Genomic DNA, 15,262 nt, shown 5'->3' with positions numbered 1-15,262 from the left:
GAAGTGATGGCATATTTACTAATATATACTAAACCTTGGTACGCACTATGCAGTCCGTCTTATGATATATATCGTTCTGATGTGAATTGGAACAGTATGTCGGAAGGATAGTGTAGTGTGTATACCCGATGGGGCATGTACGGCGGTCGTTCATCTCATTGTCTCATCTGCTGATGCAATGAACGACACCACTCTGCTAAATGCAGATTGGAACTATCGCACACGTACACGGGAATATGCAGTGCGTACGGCCGGCACGACATACAGTATAATTCCATCGTGGCACGCAGTCGCTGGGTGAACACATCGTAGTGTGTACCCAGCTTACGTGTGATTTTTATATCGAAAGTAAATTGTTTCTGAAATAAAGAACAATCTATGCCATATCCGCCCTTACCCAGCAAATGTAAAACATGGTTGAGTTTGTTAATCTGTTTAATAATATGCTTTTGCGCACTGGAATGTATATATTATGAACATAGAAATGAAGTACGTTATACTTTTATGTCTGTGCAGTAGTTGTCATTATGATGTAAAATGAAAGTAGGTGTCATCCACGCAGTGCTAGAACAAGGGTTAGGCTGCAGGGGCATCTGCCATGGGCACATAGGTGCCCGACTGCACAGGGGTACATCTTTTCAAACATCTTGACAGAATATTCAGTCAGCTTAGGGGCAAGATTATTCATGGGCAGCTGCTGTCTCCTGTTTCTAAGTGGTTGTCTTTCCTTCCGAAATAGAAATAATGTCTGTGGCAGCAAGGGGTGTATTTGCTTGCATCCTCACCGTATGCTTTGCATACCTACATATATAGTATATGTACCTACATACATACACACAAGTACTGCAGGCATAACGCAACAACTAAATATAAATCAGTTCTATAGCCTCTAATTTTAGTGAATTGCTCTTCCATTGTGTAACTTAATAATAATAAAAATAACGAGTTTTTAATATGTAAACATACATGTAAAAGCCTAGTGACTTATTAAATAGAAGCATCAGATGACAATTAAATAATCCCAGTAAGAGAGGCTCTGTCATGTCACAGGTTAAATCTCATACACAAACATCAGTATAAGACTGTATCCAATAACATATCTGAATGATTCATGTCAGGCATTAAAGAATTACTCCTCAGATAGACATTTTACACCGTATCCACCTAGGTGTGTATGTAACTTCACCCACTTCACATATATTACATTATAGTCCAAGTAGTGTCAACAGGAGGAGTTAACACATGTGTTATTGTGCTCGTAATGGGCCTAAACTCCCTGGTTAATGATCTGTGTCAAATGTAAGAAGAGATTTTCTTCTATCTGAGCCAGCTGCAAAAACAGCTTTCTGTGCCTCAATAGAAAGACCCCATAATCTGATGTCTCCTAATGTAATATAGAAAACTGAATGACTAAAACACAGCATATGTACTATAGTGATAACAACAACAGACACAGCAGGATCGTACAATTAAAAAGATGTCTTGTCCCACTAACATGGACTTCTCCCTAGATAAATACCATGTATTAGCATTCATTTGCTGAAGGGTCTAGTAAACAAGGATGTGTTGTACAGAACCACACCGCAGTACGTTAACATTGGCATTAATCTTGGAAATATGGATGGAACACCTCTAACGTTCAACTAGATGTTGACTAAAGGAGGAGCTGGAGTACTATTAGATGTCACCTGAAGAGCCCATTAGAAGAGAACTAATGATAGTTAAATTATTATGTAACGAGCAAAATGTGTGACCTGCTTATGTGTTTCCCAAATTCAGATTGGGCGAGATATACTAATCCTTGGAGAGCGATAAAGTAAAGAGATTAAGTACCAACCATTCAGCTCTTGTCACTTTACAGGTTGTGTTTGAAAAATTACAGTTAGGAGCTGATTGGTTGGTACTTTCTTTCTCTCCACTTTACCACTTTCCAAGGCTTAGTACATCTCCCCATCTTATTGTCTTGTGCATGCCTCCATGTGATTTTTACCAAGTACTTTGCTTTTGACTTATCTATACCAGGTGTAGTTTTCACCCATCTATTTATATTGTCAGGCACAGTTGTTTATGTCAGTTGCCCGGGGATACAGCTGAAAGCCACTCTCAGCATTCACATGGAAACAATGCACAGAGCGCAGGAGAGCTGTTTCTGATCACAGGCAACGAAAGTAAACAGCTAATTCTGGTTAAATAAATACATGGATGAAAAGCACAGAGAGATGCCAGAAAGATAAATCACTATATTTAGTAAAAGTTGCAGGACAGTAGGTGGAGATAAAGGTGAAAAAAGCTCATAAGTAATAACTTATTTGTGTTATATATGATTTATTGTTTTATTTTGTCAGGTGGCTGTAAATTTATTTCCTCTAGCAAACGGCTTAGTTTTACATAATCATTGTAAAAAAAGAAAAAAGTAATTTAAAAAAAAAATTAAATTGACATTGTTAAAATGTACTTTTCTCTTTAAGGGGCCTATTCATCATAATTAAGACTACATAATTAAGACTACAACTCCCCGCTAGTTGCGGTGGTGGACACTTAACTACCGGAGCAATTCAGTATTGCTCTGCAGCGGGAACAGCTACTCCGAAAAGCAGCTGTCCCCATGATCTCTAATGGCATCCATCCACTAAAAGACCTCAAAAGGACTGCACGGTTACAACATTGTAATCGTGCAGTCGTTTGTCAGTCTGTGCTGTGCCTACACTGAGAGAACAGTCGTTCAGTGTAGGTACATAAATCATCTGCAAACATGCTGAACCTGACGTTGTCATCAGGTTGTACAACATATTTGTCCGATGATATATATGTCTAAACGACCAGCGGGAGTGCGCATCGCTGGTCGTTTACGACTTTTTTTAAACGGTCTGTAAACGATTATGATATCGTTATATCGCTCAATTTAATCGTCTAGTGGATGTGTGCCTTAACACTACTACAGAAGATTCTTACCATAACAGATTATGAATAGGCCCCTAAACATGAAAGAATGTGCATGGTTGGAAATTAGTAAACCAAGAAAGGATATACTGCCTTATTGCCTTTCTAACAAATATGTGGAGGTTATTTTGCTATCAATATATATTGCTTTGTTGCTATATATAGATAATAACGGAGATCCTCCAGATCCATTCTTGCTTTCTGCATCTTTCCATAAAGCAATAAAATGGTCTTTGAAACTTGTGCTTCAACTAAGTATTTGATAAATGCTTTTACTGCTGGCGCAATGATATTAGACCTGGTAACATCAGCTTACAGACAGGGCTAACAACTACATTCTAGAACTTCCAGTTATAGAGTCCCTAGTACAAGCATATGTGATACCTTTCTCAAACCCAAATACAACAAATGATCTTTTCACTACAGTCCTCTTCCAAATATCTCTTTACAAAGTTAGGGTGTGATTCTGAGTAGACGCAAACGGCGAGTTTTTGTATACAGCGCATGGGCAGATGTGAATTTACACATTATTGCGTACCTCTGTCCTAATCTCAGTTGCAGGGCCGTAACTAAGGTAGTGCGGCCTGTGCCATGGCACAGGGCCCCGCAGGACAAGGGGCTCTGTTTGGGCCTGTCAATTTTCTGTTTATTAACATTCTTACTTGTAGCTTCCTCTTCTTTCATACCCAGCATCTCCTGGTTCCCCTATCTCTTCCCTGGTCTTTCCCCATGAAGCCAGTACCCTTTTTTGGAATCGTTATGTCCCTATTTGAAAAATGAGGGGGGCGCCAATGCTCTTTCTGGCACAGGGCACCAAAAAGTCTAGTTACGGCTCTGCTCAGTTGTATAAAACTCGATCATATCTTCTTTCCATGAAATGGGGCATTTTGAGGTGGGAGAACCGACCTGACTTGTGGGAGGGTCATGGGAGTGTTGTGGGTGTGTAGCTAAAACTCCAGGCAATTCTGAGTTGCACACACAGTGAAGGGAAGCCTGTTTCTGGGTACTTGCACCTAGACTGGGGCTGGTGCAAGTACCTGCACTAATGGTGATGGTTGCAGCGGCTGGCGAAAAATAAATAGGCATCACGGTTTCCCGTTTGCAGACGTACGAACACCCGCAGTAGTACTGCGGATTCTCACATTAACCTAAGATAGTAAATCTGGCATGCGTGGCTGCCCGTAACTACAGCCACTTTGTGTGAGCCCTTTTATTAGCAAATACTATCATATCATGAGATAGAAAATGCGATATAGGCAGTCTGCTACACCTAAACAAGATCCAGCATCTCAAAAAAATAAAGTTCCACAGATGTCCTAATATAGGGTAACTATAGATGTGTTGTTGCATTATATACTGTAACAAGGCTAACTATACAAGCTCAGATAACTGGAGAAATAAACTAGTGCTTACTGGGAAGTTATAGTATTTGCATTGTTGCCTAATTCACCAAAGAATAAGACTTTATTTAATAATATATTTGTCTTTGTTTCAGCAGCCGAGCACATGGACAAAACAATAAAGACATGCTCAGGTTAGTATATTAATGCCCACTTTGAAACTGCCAGCACAGTATACCCATCCCCTATCAGGGTATACATAACCCTTACTATACACAAGGTGACAATTTAGCTGCACATTTTTCTGGTAATTATTTAACGTCTTGAAAACATCATCATGTTATCAGTAGTTTCTTACAAATACAATCACATCAACACACAGTACTTTGCAATACTGTCTGGATTATTCATCCAATTTAGAGTATTCACAAGTGTCCTAACAGTGAAGAATGCTCCTAGTATCACTTAGTATCTATTCTTGGAAGATGATCTGTTTAGCTATTCAGAACATAACTGCAAGGAGGTCACAGGCATTTGGTTTTATCGCATTCATTTTATTACTTTTGAATATTAATAACAGCTTGAAAGAGCCATAATGTGATATTATATTTGTTGTTAAAAGGAAAATGGCTTAAGCTTGTAAAACCAACGGGTAATAATATGCAGAAAGAGAATCCATCAGGACATTTAACTTTGCATATTATATCCAGCTTGTGCAGCAGATGCCTAGCCGGCCGGTGCTAGGGAGCCAGCTGGGGAGTAAAGAGTTAAGCTGCAGAACACGTTTCAGGTTTCTCACACTGGGGTAGTAGCTGCCTATGACCTGATACTCCGCCTTCTGCCTGACCCCTGACATTTCCACTCTGCTTGTCTCCAGCAGACATACACACACACTGCTCACAGACGGAGAACAAAACCATTGCTCTTAGACTTGTTCCAACAGATCATTTTATAAAATGCTGTGGTCAGGACAGCAGAGCACCTTTGGGCTGCAGGGGATGCTAGGGATCACAGCCTGGTATAGGAAAGCTGTGAAAATAGATAATTTCCTTTTGTTGCTCTTGGTACATTTATTAAACTATGTGCGCGGTGGTGGAGTTTTGGTATCTTTGCAGCATTCCAGAAATGCCACATACTGGAAAGTAAAACCTCAGAAGGGAATACAAAAAAAAAAAGGAAAGAAAAACACACTCCTGATGTATATAATAAACTCACCTTTTTAAAATAATTCCCATATAAGACCAGTCAGGTGTCTTAAACTAATTAAATATAAACATTTGTCTTGTTCACTGTAAGTTGACTTTATATTTTAAATTTCAGTGATTAAAATGTATTTCTTTTGTCACTAAAGATATGGCGATTGTCAAGGAACATTCTAACTTCCATACATTGCCAGTGGCAGCGTAGATGGAAGAAGCAGAGAAAAAAAAGTCTAAAAGGTAAATAAACGTATGTTTTCCGAGATAAGTGAGCATGTTAGTTCACATTTATTGGTCCATCCACAGTTCACTGTATCTTATGCAATGAGCTAGGTACTGAAGGAAATAAAGACGTGTAATGTATTAATAGCTACGGATTTAGGTCCTTATGATACAGTATACTTAAATGAAAAAAATAATATTTATGAGTATGATATACTGTTTTCAAATCGAGAACAACACGTTTATTTATTTATTAACAGTTTCTTATATAGCGCAGCATAATCCGTTGCACTTTACAATTGGAACATTAATAGAAGAAAACTGGGTAATAACAGACAGATATATAGGTAGGAAGGCCCTGCTCGCAAGCTTACAATCTATATATATTTCCATTGAGATCCCAATTAGTAGCAGGATTTCTATACTGTGAACTGACTCGGCTCCCAGATTATCCTGTCACCCGGTTCCTGTGGCTCTCCAGTTCCTTTAGAACTGCAAGTCTCAGCATTCTACAACTGCTTATCCCATAGAAGCGGGACAGCCAATAGATGTTATAGCTCATCTAGATACTAGATTCAGTGTGGAGTTAGTACGGTCCTTTAAGATGCAAATAATGGATATTGCAGTATACAATATGTGATTTTCTGGTCCTCTCATTTTCAGACCCACAGCAAGCAATTGTCTTTCCACCTCTCAGTTTCCAGTGAGACAAAGACATGTTATGCATATGTATGAATGCAAATATCTAGAGCTCTATGCTCTTTGCTACACCAGTATCTTATGGTAAGCTGTACATTTAGGGATAAACCTGTCTGTGCATAAGGGCACACTAGAACTTGTGTACTTGCTTTAAAAAGAAGTGCATTAAAATTATACAGTAGATTTTTTGCATGGCCTCCAGTATCTCTTATGCTGTTTGCTTCAAATCGCAAAGAACAGCAAGGGAAATGCAAAGAAACAGGACAGGTTGTGTCTCAGGGAAAAGATGCAAATGCTTTAATAACACACAGAAAATGAATGAAAAAAACAGAAGTGTATCCATTCACCAGTCTTGCCAAATTAGACACATCACAATTACCATAACAGCTCTCCTTTGTAAAAGAAACAGCAACAGCGCCACCAGCCCAAAATGCCATCAGCAACTAAAACCCATTCACATAAAGAATGATGAGCTGCATTAACTTTTATAGAAGAGGTCTGTGAGAAACGTAGATCTTTTAATTTCACTTGCCTAGTGGTATCTCAGAAGAGTTAAGTGTGTTATCTGAAGTGCACTAAATCTCTTGTGATAACAGTGTTCATAATGTGTTGTATAAACAGGGCAAGAGATGTAACATGCAGATTGTGCCTATAATGTATAACCCTCTGCAAAGCAATTCAGCCCTGGAACAGGGTCAAGTGAATGCAATGGCTGAAGAGTCAGCAACAACGATGGCATGGTTGAAAAGAGAATATACCCTATTCTAGGTAAAGTGTGGACTTTGACATGGAACTATTTAATTTTTACAAAACTTACAACACTGTTACTAATATAGGGCCTGAATCACTATGGATTGCTATTGCGATCGCACCTGCGAAAATATGCTAATGACTTCAACCTCAAAGCCAGTACACAGACACCCAAAGCCAGTATAGAGATGCCCACTACCACTTTCGCACATCCATAATACCTTGCAATCCTGCATATACATTTGGAACATCGAGTAACATCGGCCCCTCATGCACAATTACAACAGGTCTGACCTTACTTATTGCTAACCTCATCGCACACCGTCAAGCTGCGTATGCTGTCGCAGTGGCTAATTTATACACGCCCAAGTAACGGCGTTCAAATGGACAGGCACACCGGTGTTTCTCCGACCACTCCCGTCACCATCCCCAAATGCTGATATGACGTCACTCACTCTGCAATGGTTTTGTATCTGCATAGGTGATCGCATGGTGATCGCAATGCTAACTCACGCACGAGCACTGCGGTGCATATGCATGCGCAGTACGCAAGAATCGCCCGTTTACGTATGCTATCGCAATAGCGATCCATGCTGAATCAGGCCAATAGTGATGTCCTACTCCTTGCTTCTACCATTGTGTTTTGGTCAATAAAATGGAAGACTGGAGGGCAATTATCACTAGCAGCCCTATGCTTGCATGGCCAATCAGCCAAAGATTGGGAAGACACTGTAATTCTCCAGCCTGGCTTTCTGCATGAAGTCCTGCACAGTTAAGGGGGTATAGGCGGAGGAGGATTCTTTGTATCCAAGGGGTTGTTTGAACAAAAACTATTTTATTTTAGGTTGTAGTGTGTTTTACTATTTGTCCTGGGACGGGTTACTATAAGTGGAAAGCCAGCAGTGTGGGTGTGCTGTAAGACAGCATTGCATATAAATAGTGTAAGTGCATTATCGATTACAATTTACCTCACTAATAAAGCTCCCACAATTTTGAAATAAAAAAAAAAACTCACACACCCATTTGAGCTGAAGGTAGGTGGGAGCAAAAACCATAAAACCTATTAGCATGCTCTACTGTTAGTCTGGGTGCATCAATAGTGTCATTTCTGGGAAAATGAGTATGGTATATTAAAGATTTGTATTGGAAAACACAAGACACTCCTGAGAAAAAGAGCCCACATGGGAGTCCTACTCAGTAATGAATTGTCACTTCTTGACTGGTTTTTAACTACCAGTTAACAGTATAAACTTTGGGGCATACTGGAATAAAATGATAAAAGAAGAGTACATTTATCATTACATCCTATCAGGTGTCATCATTCTGATTGAACCCATTAGCTTGTATAGGCTATTTGTTTCTTGCATTATTACTATACAAATAGGCAGGGGTGTCAGAACGATTTTATGTTGGAGGGGGCAATAAAATCGTTCCAACGTACAGTGCAGCGGCCATGCAGCCTGTTGCTATAAAGCACAGCCCCTGACCATTCGCGCACGCTGCCTTTCTGTTTGGGGTGGGCTGGGGGGGGACAGAGCTGCCCTTCCTCCCTCCCTGTTCCATCGACTATGACAATGGGATCAGTGGCATAACTATAAATTTTGCTCTCCCCTGCCAAAAGGTTTCTGACACCCCCTCCCCCATGGCATTTTGGTAAAATGAATACAGGACCGTTGATAAGAAATTTGCCTCCCAGTGCAAATGTTAAAAATGTGCCCCCACCCCCATAGACAGTTTACAGTATTTGGCATTTTTCCTTGTTATAGTAATGCCCCTTACACATTATGCCACACACCATAATGCCCCTTACACATTATGCCACACACTGTAATGCCTATTACCAACCCAAAGGGTTGCTGCTAGATCCTATGTGGAGAAAGGACCTCTGTGACATTGCAGTCACATGACAGCTGCAGGAGGGCCAGATCGCTCCTGTGTTACCATCCACGTGGGCATAGAGGGGGAATACATTTTTGTGGCGATCGTAGCGAGCCCGCAACGAGACAGTTTCGGACCCCCGTTATCATCCTTGCCCCTCCCCCTTGGATGACAGGTTACGTGGGTGCGACGTCACTGGTCCCTTGGAGCTGTGTAGTCTAGACCTAACCATTGCCAAAGTGCCATTTACATATTTGCCCCACAGTAAAGCTTCTAAACACTTTTAAATTACCTGCCCGTTGTCAGGGGTCTCATGCTCGTTGTCAAGTGTCTTATGCTCGTTGCCAGGGGTTTCATGCTCGTTGCCAGGGGTTTCATGCTCGTTGCCAGGGGTTTCATGCTCGTTGCCAGGGGCCCATACTCGTTGCCATGGGTTTCATGCTCGTTGCCAGGGGTTTCATACTAATTGCCAGGGGTTCTATGCTCGTTGCCAGGGGTTTCACACTCGTTGACAAGGGTTTTATTCTCGCTGCCAGGGGTTTTACGGGAGAAGATGCAGCTTTCTGCATCTTCTCCCTGCAGCGGCAGCATTCCCAGCGCTATGCGCTTGCCTAACAGACGCTTGAGGTCCAGTTTTTGGGGGGGCGTTTTCAGCAGATTCCAATATGGACGGCTAGTCCGCATGGAATCTGCAGCCCCCAAGCCACCTCGCCACACAAGCCTCCGCGCCCCCAAGCCACTGCAGGGTTTGCGGGGGCAGTAGTTACGCCACTGAATGGGAAATGTCTAGTTGGGGTCTTGTCTAGGAAGAGAGTGTGCCATTTTTTTGTTTTCCGACATTTGATTATGGATTGCTAAAACCAAAAATCAGGTATGCTGGTAGTGTTTTTGTTTATCGGTGATATTTTCAATTACATTAGCCAATAAATACTTTGATAGGTCTCACTCATGAAAATAAATCCAAATATTCATCTAAGTAAGTGACTGAAGCCAATGTGTCATATAACAATTTTTTTTAAATAATTCTGAATGCGAGAATGTAACTTTAACACAAATATTACATCTGCTTCTGCTTTTAATATTTAAAATGCAAATTCATCTAAGAAGATGCTGTTTGTACCAGGGGATAAAGTGCAGATGAAGCCTTTGGGCCACTCTGAGACTCACACCTGTAGCTTACTGATTAGCTGCATACTGCCTAATGGTAGCCATGTCTCATTAGCTCTTTGGCTAAAATCCATAGGCAAAATGCTCTGAAAAGGTCATGGATAAAGATGCCTTGGCTATTTTTGTAGAATGTGGTCATGGTACTGACTTGATCTTATCTGAGAGGTGAACGTTCCCTTGGCTAAGATGTGTGTGAGAATATTAAATAAGAAAGACACATTTAGACTGTCTTTTAGAAAAAATGGTAAAAATTAAAGTTCAAACTCGAATTCATGCAATACGTCTAAATATTTGCTAGTTTGGTGCAAAATTACAGCTGAAAATTGGAATGATTAGAACAGCATACTCTGTAGTCTGTTCCATATAATAAATTACCAACCACCCATGAACGTTAGAGTGACACACGTATTGGAAGATGACTAAGAACCAACCAATATAAATAATGTTGTTTGGCTTATTAGAAGAGAAGGTATTTCCAATCTCATTGACAACCAGCATTAAACTTGGGTACACATTAGACGATGTGTACCTAGCCCGACGTCGCGGGCGACGGGACCGGGAATGCGGCAAGTGCATACACACTTGACAATGCCGGATCCGACTGGGGGGGGTCACACCATGCTGCAGCATGGCATCGATAGCGTCATTCACCGTCGGCCCTGCAGTAGGGCCGACAATGGATGTCGTTAACAACTTTGCGGGAGTGCACATATCATGGGTACACACTAAACTATATACCCGATATGTCTCTCCGGTCCGTGGTATCGTCTACTGTGCATCCAACTTAAGTCACCATAGGAATTCTGGGTAGTTATATGCAAATTCTTCTTTCTGTAAAGTATTGCTGGTGGTTATAAAACTATAGGACTGATAATATTTTCAGTTATAAGAAGGATCTTGCTGCATTATTTATTAACACATTGTGTCCTTGGGCCTGATTCAGAGCCGGACGCAATTAGCGCTCGCTCATCCTGAAAATAGGGGTGGCTATTCAAATGAACCGTTCGCTGTTTGCGGTCTGTTCACGCCTCTAGGTCTGAACGAGCGTACAAAACTTCGTTTTTTGGGAAACTACGCCCCCTGGCCACTCGCATCCTACGTCATGTCCGCTATTTATTAGATCAATCGAGTACATCGAACAGGGTATGAACTGCTCGCTATTCTTGTGGTTGGTTTTTGCTACCACAATTTTGCGAACAGTTCTGGCTTAAAAAAAACCCAGTGACGAGGTCAATGACGCAGCTGTTTTAAATATGCACACCCATAAAACGCCCATATTTGACCTTTAAGCACGCATGCGATCGGATCTCCACTCCCCGTTTTCAAGCACCTTCCCCTGTTACCACCCACATACGCCTCAGTCTGTCACTCAAATTAGCAGGCATTCGCTATTTTGCGAGCACATGAATTTCTGCCGCACTGACTGGTTCGCGCATGCGTATAACGATCCGTACGCATGCGCAGTTGGGCAAACATCGCTCGGAGCGAACGAGCTGCCACTTACGAGTGGCTCTGAATCAGGCCCCTTGTCTTTAAATAAGCCCGTTCATTAAAATAACCATGGCAAGAGTGCCTGCTATCCCAAATTGTTAAAATATTTGCAGCAAACTTGGAAACTTTATTATGTTAAAAGACAAAACTAAAGTGAATTTATGGAATGCTGTTCTAAGATTCAGGGTTATTTCTCCTAAACACGATATATTTCATGAAACAGAAAATGCTACCAATTGCTCACCATATGTTGGGCCCCATTTAACAATGAGACATAACCCCTTTAGCACTCGCTAAATAGGTTATGTCCTCCTTTTAGTATTTAACAAACATTGGTAAACTAAGATTACCACTGTTTGTCACTGAATCGCTTATACCTTCTATAGATGGTGAGAGCGATACGGCCCCATTGCAGGCAATGGGGACCCAGCAACATTCTTTCGAATTCAGCAAAGCCTTACAGGCATTGCTATGTCCCCGTCGGGTAAAAGTGTTTGTGCAGACCGACTGTCACACATGTACATGACACAATAGCCTGTCGCTGGCAGCTATAGGCTGCCAGCCACCAGCCAGGGCCGGCTCTAGGGTTGTTCGACCAGTGCGGTTGCACAGGGGTGTCACCCATAGAGGGCGCACCCCTCCCCAACATACCGATTTCAGCGGGACAGTACTGAAGTGGCCCGCGGGGTGGTCAAATTCTGAGGTTGGGGACCCCCACCGCCGCAGCTGTGCGGTGGTGCCGGACCCCGGAGTCTGAATGGATGCTGCGTGCATGCAGGCAGCATCCATTCAATGATGGGGGAGGGCTGGGGGAAGCCCAGCTAGTGAGGCTCCCCCCAGCCTGATGTTATTTGGAGGCATGCCACGCCTCCAAATAACGTCACGTAGGGGGTGTGGCCTATGGAAATTAGGACATGCCTCCATTTTCGGTCACTCGCTGCTTAACCTGTTAACAGCCGGCACAGTGTGCTCCGACCCCTGGAGCCGGCCCTGCTGCCAGCAACAAAGTATAGGATGACGCCGAGGAGGGGTGCATTGCTGGACCTTGCAAGAGGGGTAAATAATGTTGAATACCAGTAGCATATTCATTAGTATCACTGCGATCCTAAACAAAATGTAATTTGTTGCTAAATGGGGCTCTGTCTTGCATTTCTACATACGTATACATTAAATAAGCACACATTATATTACCAGTAGTATATTTTCCACTACATCTCAAAATATTTTTACTCAGAACCATTTGAATGTAACTAAAGGTGAGTACACACTATACAGATATATCTGCAGATGATGGTTGTTCGTACACACTTAACAACCATCATCTGTGTCCCAACAACCAGGGGGCGTGTCCTGGTGGGCGGGGGGCGTATCCCGCCCCCCTCCCCGCGGCTGCCGCTATGTGTATACGGGCAGTCTGCAGACCGCTCATACACACCTGCCGATGGACAGATATGTCTGCAGACATATCTGCCATTGGCTGTGTAGCGCAGCCAATGCGATATGTCGGTGAACGCCGATGTTCACTGACATATTGCAGGTACACACTGCCCAAAGGGCAGCAGATACATTGGCCGATCAATTGATCAGCCAATGTATCTGTCAGTGTGTACCCAGCTTTACAGAATATAATGTGTTTCGTTCCATTGTGGCCATCAGGAATATTAACTGTCAGATACTAAACAATACTAAACAAAATCTCACTGTAGCAAATCAAGGCCTTTTGCACGTACAGCCTACATCACAGAAATAAGGGGCCACTTTTTAGATGAACATATTTATAATACCAATCAAGACATGTAGAGAGAGCAATTGCAGATAGAAGATCACATGTTGTATATTGGCAACACCATGGTGCACTGTAAAGTGGGAATGGAGCCGATTTTAAAATGTATAAACAGATTAAGAATTGGTAGTTGGAATGTCCTAGTTCAACTCTCAATTTCAGTGTACAAAGAAAGCTTCAATTAAGCAGTGTGCTACCCAGCAGCCAGTATTTTCCTTTCATGCAAAAACAATTGCAACATGGATTGTCCAGGCGCAATTCTGTAGTCTTTACTTGCTTTGCTCCTAATTTTAAGTCAGGCCCTTTATACCTAACACTTAGGAGCAGATTTGATTAACAGCGGGTTGAGTCACACAGTCTTTTCTCCTAGGTAAAGTGCCCAGAGCTATTCAATTACAGACCCACAGCCAACCAACAAGCATCTGGAGGTGTGAGCAGAAATAAGCATTAACTGCTGTCTTGGGGCTGCTTGTGGGGTTGTAATTGAATAGCTCTGGGGGGATGTAGTTAATAGACCGGCGGACGCAATGCCGTCGGTCTAAATCCCGACACTTCCTGCCCGACAAAGGACTTAAGATAGGCATCGAAATGCCTATCTTAATCCCGACGCCGGAAGACCGACCCCCGCCATCCCGATCGCCATCTGACGGGTAAGTATAACACTTAGCCCGGAGATGGGGGGGTTAGATAGACACAATATTACTCCAGGAGGTTCCGGAATCTTGGGTGGCAATCCTGATGCACAGAAGAGGTTTCAATTATTTAGACTTTTCCCTGCTCTCGGTAAAACGTTTGGTAACATGCGATAACCCACTGATTCCACTTATAAGCAGAACCCAATGGCTTCCCTGCACGTTAATTACCTGAGATGCGTTTTTATGCAGACTTCTCGCAGCTTCGGAAGTGTACCCTCTGGTAATTAACTCGTGGGGGTGTCGGCCACTCATTGAATTGCTCAGCGCTGGCATACTATGGGTTTCTGAACATTTGTGCCTCACTATTTGCATTCCATTTACTACTCTAGAAATAATAGGAATGTTGGACATATATAGCTTCTACTGTCTTGTCTCACTAAGGACGGGATGTAACAACGTGAGAAATACGGTCAAACCCCAAAAATGCGGGTTTGACCGTATTTCTCAATTGCACCAAGCCCCAGAATGTGATGAATTCAGGGGCTTGGATGCGGTGGATAATGCCATATTCGGAGGGCGTTATCCTATTGAAGCCTATGGGCTTCTATTCAGAGAGCACTGTGAGAGGGATCAAATTGGATCCCTCCCGTCACCCCCATAGCGTCACCTTCTGCTCAACGGGAGGTTTCTGTCCTCCCTGAGCTCGCCTTAGGATGCGCATGCACAGAATGACACCAGAGGAACTTCTGGGTCATAGACCTGGAAGTCCCTCATTCGTAAAGGACAGCTCTTACAGAGAGAGATGTCCTTTGTGATTTTGTTCATGCATACCAGCGTAATTAGCACTGGCATGCATGCGAAGAGTGGCGACATGCATCGCATCCCGAATGCAATGCGTCATGCATCCCACCCTAAAAGTTTGGTGTTGATATAAAAAAAATTGCAATTGTGGCTAGGGCCAAATAGCGGTAGCTGGTGTTTCCTGGCATCTGCAATCACTCATATAATTTGGAAGTTATCTGACACTGCTCTGTTAGACAGGCAGTAGAAGTAGACTGAGGTGATAATACCTTTTTTACCTAGAGCAGGGGTTCCCAACTTCCTCAAGTACCACCAACAGGTCATGTTTTCAGGATCTCTTTCATCATTAATCTACTT

At 42.4% G+C, this 15,262-nt stretch overlaps 1 protein-coding gene across 2 annotated transcripts in view; it reads right to left on the bottom strand.

The window, feature by feature from the left end:
- MN1 (MN1 proto-oncogene, transcriptional regulator) overlaps nt 1-15,262 on the bottom strand; it is a 50,369-nt gene that overhangs the window by 14,169 nt on the left and 20,938 nt on the right. The gene's annotated exons all lie outside the window — the stretch shown is intronic.

This window comes from Taudactylus pleione, unplaced genomic scaffold, assembly GCF_031769625.1.
Source record: "Taudactylus pleione unplaced genomic scaffold, aTauple2 ptg000062l, whole genome shotgun sequence".
Classification (NCBI taxonomy): domain Eukaryota; kingdom Metazoa; phylum Chordata; class Amphibia; order Anura; family Myobatrachidae; genus Taudactylus; species Taudactylus pleione.
The sequence above is the reverse complement of the archived record's forward strand: the minus strand, read 5'-3'. Positions and strand labels throughout refer to the sequence as shown.